Source organism: Vombatus ursinus, unplaced genomic scaffold (assembly GCF_900497805.2).
Source record: "Vombatus ursinus unplaced genomic scaffold, bare-nosed wombat genome assembly UNPS02014799.1, whole genome shotgun sequence".
In the NCBI taxonomy this organism is placed as follows: Eukaryota; Metazoa; Chordata; class Mammalia; order Diprotodontia; family Vombatidae; genus Vombatus; species Vombatus ursinus.
This window is the reverse complement of record NW_020954577.1, coordinates 25,169,765-25,176,270: the sequence shown is the minus strand read 5'-3', so window position 1 is coordinate 25,176,270 and position 6,506 is coordinate 25,169,765.

Genomic DNA, 6,506 nt, shown 5'->3' with positions numbered 1-6,506 from the left:
GCAGGGCTCTTAATAGGAGTCCACAGATAAATGTGGGGGGTGGGATAGGGGTCTTTGAATTTAGTTAAATGGGGGAAAAATGACATCCTTATTTTTTTCTTTTATTTTCTAACTGACATTTTTCATTTCTTTCAATTACTTTAAAATATTATTCTGAGAATGAATCCATAGGTTTCACCAGGCAACCAAAAGGGGCCATGACCCACAAAATGTTTCAGAACCCCTGCTCTAGAATGGAGCAAAGATGATGGATTAGGGACAGTCACTCAGCTGAACTCTCCCAACATTTCCCTCCAAACAACTTTAAAATGACCCCTCAAATCAAATTTTGGAGTCAGGGCCAACAAAAGGTCAAGATGAGACACTTTTCTGGTCTAAGTAAACTGAAGAGGTCAGCAGGAGAAGTTTGTGACACTGGGGCAGAAGCCTGTCTGGAATCCATGGTGCAGCTGCAGCAGCAGCTTCAGGAGATCTCAGCCTAGTGACAACAAGAAAACCAAGACATAAACTTAGAGGAAGACAATAATAGCTACCAAAAAAAGCCTCAAAGAAAAAGGCCAATTGGACCCAAGTCCAAGAAGAATTCCTAGAGACAACCTAGATCAGATAGATGGTCAGAAAGAGATTATAGGGGACCCTTTGCTGGCCCTGAGTACAGCCAGTACTGATTGTCAACTCTATTGCCCATACACAGTTCTGGGTAGCAGTTCCAGAGTGGAGAGGAATGCTGGTGGTTGGTCATAAGGGAGCAGGGAGCCTGGTCACAGTTCTAAAGCAAAGAGGGCCCTTCCTGGGTAAAGATCAGAGCACAAACCAGGAGAGCAGTGACCATACCTCTCCCAAGATAACACTGCTTTGGAAGCACCAACAACTTGTAGACTAGCTTTCCCTCCAAACAACTTTAAAATAACCCCTCGAATCAAATTCTGAGTGGCAGGGCCAACAAAAGGTCAAGGTGAGACACTTTTCTGGCCTAAGAAAATTGAACTAGCTTTGAAAACAGAAACACAGAAAAGCCTGAAGCTTAGGATAGCATCTCCCCACCCCGAGGTGAGCAGAATCCAACTTTAAAATAAAGTTCAAAGTCAAGAAATAGGCTGGAAAATAAGCAAACAACAAAAAAGTATTTGATCATGAAAAGCTACTATGGTGGCAGAGAAAACCAAGACATAAACTTAGAGGAAGACAATAATGAAAATAGCTACCAAAAAAAGCCTCAAAGAAAAAGGCCAATTGGACCCAAGTCCAAGAAGAATTCCTAGAGGAGATGAAGAAAGCAATAAAAGTAGTAGAGGAAACACTGGGGAAAGAAATGAGAGTGATGCAAGAAAACTATGAAAAGAGATTTAAAAGCTTGGTAAAAAAATAAAGCCACAAAAATATGGAAGAAAATAACACCTAAAAAAAACAAACCACAAACTGGAATTGGCCAAATGATAAAAGAGGCAAAAAAAATTCGTAAAGAAGAATCCCTTAAAAAGCAGAATTGGTCAAATGGAAAAGGAGGTACAAAAATGCACTTTAGAAAAGAACTCCTTAAAAAGCAGAACTGGTCAGAAAGAGCTTTTACAATGAAGGGGGAAAATGGTGGGGGTAGAGAGCAATGTTTGCCTTCATTTTCATCAGAATTAATTCAAAGAGAGAAGAATATGTATGGATATATGTATATACATACACAGTTGTGTATAGAAATGTAACTTACCCAATAGGTAAATAGGAGAGGAAGGGAATAAGAGAAAGGGAGGGGGCAGTGATAAAAGTGAGGACAGATTAAAGGAGGCAGTGGTTAGAAGCCAAATAGACTTTTGAGGAGGGATAGGATAAAAAGACAGAGAGAAAGAAACAGAAGAAAATAGGATAGAGGGAAGGAAATACACAGTAATCATAACTGTAAATGTGGGTGGGATGTACTCACTCATAAAACAGAAGCAGATAGCAGAATGGACCAGAAATCAGAATCCAACAATATGTTGCTTGCAAGAGACCCACTTCAAACAGAAAGACACACGCAGAGTTAGAATAAAGGTCTGGAGCAGAATCTAATATGCTTCAGCTGAATTAAAAAAGGCAGGGGTAGCAATCATGATCTTAGACAAAGCAAAAGCAAAAATAGATCTAATTAAAGGAGATAACCAGGGAAACTACATTATGCTAAAAGGCACCACAGGTAATGAAGTGATACAAAAATTTTTTACTGCAAGTTTCTCTAATGAAGGCCTCATTTGTTAAATATATACTGGGTATAAAACTGAGTCAAATTTATAAATATAAGAGCCATTCTCCAATTGATAGATGGTCAAAAGATATGAATAAGCAGTTTTCAGAAGAAGAAATCAAAGCTATCTATGGTCATATAAAAATGCTAAGGCAAATTGAAACAACTCTGTGGTACCATCTCACACCTATCAGAAATGACAAATGCTGGAAGGGGTTAGGAGAAAATAGACACACTAATGAACTGCTGGTGGAGTCCTGAACTGGTCCAACCATTTGGAGAACAATTTGGAACTATGCCCGAAGGGCTATAATACTGTGACCCTTTGACCCAGCAATACTACTCTTAGATCTGTATCCCAAAGACGTCAAAGAAAAAGGAAAAGTACCTATATGTACAAAAATATTTATAGCAGCCTTTTTTTGTGGTGGCAAAGAATTGGAAATCGAGGGGGATGCTCATCAGTTGGGGAAAGGCTGAAAAAATTATGGCATATGATTGTAATGAGTACTATTATGCTATGGGAAATGAGAAGGAGGGTAGTTTCAGAAAAACACGGCAAGACCCGTACAAACAGAGTGAAGGAGAATCACCAGGAGAGCGTTGTGCACAGTAACAGCAACATTGTACTGACGATCAACTGTGAAAGTCTTGGTGACTCTGATCATGCAATGATCCAAGACAATTCTAAAGGACTCATGATGAAAAAATGCTATCTGCCTCCAAAGAGAGAACTGATGATCTCTGAGTACAAACTGAAGTTTGATTTTCTTATTTTATTTTTCTTGCTTTTTTTGAAATATGGCTAATATGGAAATATGCTTTGCAGGGTTTTACATGTATAATTGATATCATACTGCTTGCCTTCCAGTGGGCGTGGGAGGTGATAGAAGGCAAGGAGAGGATTTGGAAATCAAAATTTAAAAAGAAAAGGTTAAAAATAAATAAATAATCATTTTAAAAAAGAACCCTTGCTCCAAGGAAATCTTAAACCACACACCCTGCCCTAATTTTTTCAAAGACTATCTTTGATCATTAGCCACTCTCTGGTTTGGGTCTTCATCATGGTCCATAGATGGTTCAGGAAAAGTCATGTTGAAAATTTATAAAGCTGGCCTGAGTTGTGAGGCAGATGGTGGGAAGGGGAGAAGGAGTAATCAAAAACCTTCCGCGGCAATTTCTTACCCAAAGGGACAAAGAAGTTAATACAACAGGACTGGAGTCCCAGGGTCCGTGCACAGAAGGAAACCACGGAGAGCTGGTAGATCCTGTTGAACTTACGCTCAAGTCATGCTTGGAGTTGCCCCCTCAGGGAATATGGGCTCCCTCCCTCTTTCTAACTGCATCTCCTGGGCTTATTGTGCTAAAATCTGCCTTCTAGCAGAGCTAGGAGAGCTTGTGGTCCCAGATGAGAGGCCAAGGCCAATAGCATCACTGTGGGACAAGAAGCAGGCTAAAGTATAATGGTGGAGTTTGACTGTGATGTGTTAATGACATTAACGCAAAACAACTCATGGGGAAGTATAATTTCTGGTTTGTTTGTTCATATACAAACATGCAATTGCATGGATGTTTATTCAGCACCTATTCTGGGTCAAGTATCTGGCTAGGAAACAATTAACTTAAGGGATAAGCATTTAGTTACAAGAATAATTATTTGCTATAAAAACTCCTCCAAACTTCAGATTTCTATGGAGGACTGTATCATCCTACCAGTTACTCAGGATCAAAACCTCAGTCATACTTAATTTTCTTTTCTCCTTCATAACCTCCACACTATATCCAATCAGTCATCAAGTTGTGTTGATTCTATCTCCACAACAATATCTTATATATTGTTATCTTTATATTTACCCAGGTTACTGTCCTAATTCAGACTCTCATTACTTACCATGTGGATTATTAAAATAGCCTCCTAATTGATGTTCTGGCTTTTAATCTGTCTCCTTTTTAATCTATATTCCACATGGCCAGCCTTAGACACAAACAGTGTGTGGCCTGTACATATCATCTAACCTTTCTTTGTCTCAATTTCTTCATCTGTAAAATGAGGATAATAGTAGCCTCTACCTTCCAGGGTTGTAGGGAAGGGTCAAATGAGGTTACCTAAGTAAAGTGCTTTGCAAACCTTAAAGCACCATGTAAATGCTAGTTATTATTGTTATTGTTGTTGTTATCTAAAACACAGGTCAATCATGACTTACTGCTCCTCAGAAATCTTAAATAACTCTGACCCTAGGAAAAAATACCAACTCCTTGGCTTATTCTTTGAACCCCCCTGTACCAACCTCCCACTTACCTTTCCAATCTTAGTTCATATTACTCTTCAAAACTGGGTCCCTTCCTATCTTTCTAGTCTTCTTACAAGTTACCTTTCCATGTACTATGATCCAGCCACATTTCCCTACTTAATGTTCCTCACATGCAATATTCCATTTCCTATTTCTGCATCTTTGCACTGTCCTTCCTACCTGAAATGTTCTCCCTCCTCACCTCTGCATTTTAGAATCCCTGGCTCACTCGGCTCAAATGTCAACTTCTACGGCATGTCTCTGCCAGTCTGCTTAGCAACTGGTGTCCATTTTAAGATTTCTTACCAACTACGCTGTGTCACAGTCAAACTGGCCTACTTCCTGTCACATGCCCAAGGCATCCCATCTACCATCTCCATGCCTCTGTATAGGCTTCCCTCCATATCTAGAATGCATTCCCTCTCAAAATCCTTAGTATCCTTCAAGGCTCAACTCAAGAGCTCCCTCCTACAGGAAGCCTTTCCTAATCTCCCTAGTGGTTAGTGCTCTCTTCAAATTTATGTTTATTTCTTTGTGAAAAGGTTGTATGTCCTCAAGTAGAATGTAGACTCCTTGAGGGTAAGAATGGCTTTTCATTTGGTCATTGTGTAAGAGATGTTTGAGAACTGACTGGCATTCTGGGATGTATACTCCAGAAGGATAAACAATTCCTTTTAGCCCTGAGAATGATTTGGTACTATCATGATCTTTGGCCTAGAAAGTGAACTATTCTTACTCGACAGGTTTTGTTTTTTTAACAAGGACACAGTAGCAACAACCAAAAGGAAAAACTGAAAAGGAGAAATTAAAGGACAGATGAGGAGATGGGAGAGGCTGAGGTAGACCATTAGATCCTGCAAGCCTTACCTCTTCAAAGGCTGAGGAAAGTTCTCTTTCAAAAAATGTCCGCACTTTCCCAAACTCCCCTTCCCTGTGCCTCTCCAGGAATAGAAAGGATAATGATGTCTTTAACTATATGTTTTCTGCATCCTGAGTTGCCTCAAATATAAAGAGTCTAGGGGTTATTTAGAAATACACAGAACTTTAAATTAGGATAGAGAGTCTAATTTTTCTAACTGGGGCTCAGAGCTTTTGTGATTACATACAATAATTTCCTATTTGATTTAAATGACATAAAATCACAGAGAAAAACATCACATGGTTGTGAGAGCTTTTATATTGCCCCTAGACTAAAAGTGAGCTAGGCATTGTAACAGGGTGTGACTAATTAAATCTCTAGCCTCTGATAAGAGAAAGGAAAGGTGGCAAGTTGTAGACAGTGAGGCCTAAGTGACACTGACCTCTGACCTTTTTTTCTGGGAGCAGGGGTGTAGAAGGATCATATCTTCCTCAGTACCATCCACTGGCATTATATTTACATCCCCAGAACCTAAGCCCAGTTCCACAGCACATAGCAGGCATTTAACAAATGCTTCTTGAATGTAACATAGGGCTGATCTTTAAGCAATTTTCCATAAAAGAAATTCTCCTGTGGTATATTTACTAGCTAACATTTATATGTACTTACAATGTGCCAGGCACTGTGTTAAATGCTTTGCAATTATTATCTCATTTGATCCTTGCAAAAATCCTTGGAGGTAGGTGCTATTAGTATCCCCATTTTATACATGAGGAAGCTGATGCAAAGCGAGGTTAAGTGACTTGCCCAGGGTTATACAGCTAGCAAATATCTCAGGCCAGATTTGAACTCAGATCTTCTTGACTCCAGGCCTAGTGCTCTATCCACTGTGCCACTTAGTTACACATAGTAGGCGCTTAATAAATGCTTTTTCAATCAACCTTTCATTTATTGATAGAATCTTAACATTCTTTTACAGAATAGTTTATATTATACCATATTATATTATATTATATTATATTAATTATATTATATTAATTATATTATATTATATTATATTATATTAATTATATTATATTATATTATATTATATTATATTATATTATATTATATTATATTATATTATATTATATTATATTAT